Consider the following 1,587-nt stretch of genomic DNA (forward strand, 5'->3'; position numbering starts at 1 on the left):
GCGCACCCCGGCGCGGCTTAGCCACGCGTGTCACCTTGGGGAACCATCAATTATTCAGATGGTTCATGCTCTCCCACCCCGCCTTCTCCCGAGCATCCACCACCCCTCCGCCCTCCCTCCTCCTCCTCCCTGTGCGCGCAGAGATGGGGAGGCGAGACGGATGCTCGGGGATGATGCGGGGTGTCGGCGAGGTGATGTGGTGACATGCAGGCAAGAGTTGGCGGAGCAGGAGGAGGATGGAGATGGCACGCTGCAGGGAACGCGCGAAATTGCCGGACAGTTGCATCGTGCAGCCCATTGTGCCATGGAGATCACGCGGTGGAGAGTGCAAAAGTTGCGAGTTCAAATCCATTGCCAGGGCGTGTACTTTGAGAATCGCATTAGAAGTTAGAAACAATTATATCTGGAGTAATCATTTTCAAATATGTGTCAATGCAAAGGAGGCATCTACACGCCGTGTCAGTCATGAGGTTGTTTGACCATACTTCACCAATATAGTCATTATTGGTTGGTAAAGGAGTGCCCAGGTCAGATTAATATATCACTCAACACCAATGGCATGAATCAAAGTGCACTGCGCAAATCACTTCTTCCTCCGAATGAGTGATTAGCTATGTCATTATAGTACTGCCCTTGCCATAGGAACATGGAAATGCCTACCAATGGGGTCAGTATACCGAAAGTAGGTAAGGACCATTTAATACTCTTTTGTAAATATAGGAATACTGGCGTGGGTGGTGGGGCAAGTGGTTAGTTCCTGAACACGACTCACATCAGTGGCGAGAGATATCTGAATCAGGATTCGCCGCCCCCTTCACCAACCCAGCAATGAATTGACTCAGGGCCGTATATTTTGTTTACTTGAACTACTGTACTGCATTAACTCATTCATTGCATTCGTTCATTCATTCATTTATAATTCGAGACCGGGAAAGGCGAGTGGGCTCTTCAGGCTGAGATGATGTCTCGGGGCAGGCACCACTTCCCGTTCCCAGACAGCGAACGGGCAAGAGAGAATTGCAATTGAGCGTGCGCTGAGCTCGTTCAGTTTGGATCACTTCCCCGTGTTCTAAACACAACTCTGAGGAATCGCATTCAGATGCCCCGTTCATCGTATGAGTGTGCAAATGGCCATACAAAAATAATCAAACCACATTTCTACAAGTGGATTATATATGCATACATGTCGAGACAATTCTCAACCTATTGTTGAATGAGAGTTTCCCCATGCCGTGCGGGTAGTGGGGAGATCATACTTAAATTCTAGATTTGAAGCTTTCGTGACTGCAAGGATTCATACTCTTAGTTCTTTCGGTAAAGTCACGTAGGTAAAAAATACAATTAAAATTAATAAAAATAAAATAATAAAAATCACGACATTTCGGAGGCAACACAAGTCTCCGTCATCAGGTGGGACCGTCACAGGTGGGACCGTCACAGCCAGATTTGCTGGCTGTGATGGTCCCACCTGATGACGGAGACTTGTGTGGCCTCCGAAACGTCGTGATTTTTATTATTTTATTTTTATACATTTTAATTTCATTTTTACCTACGTGACTTTACCGAAAAACTAAGAGTATGAGACCA

The sequence above is a fragment of the Lampetra fluviatilis genome, chromosome 18 (genome assembly GCF_964198595.1).
Source record: "Lampetra fluviatilis chromosome 18, kcLamFluv1.1, whole genome shotgun sequence".
Classification (NCBI taxonomy): domain Eukaryota; kingdom Metazoa; phylum Chordata; class Hyperoartia; order Petromyzontiformes; family Petromyzontidae; genus Lampetra; species Lampetra fluviatilis.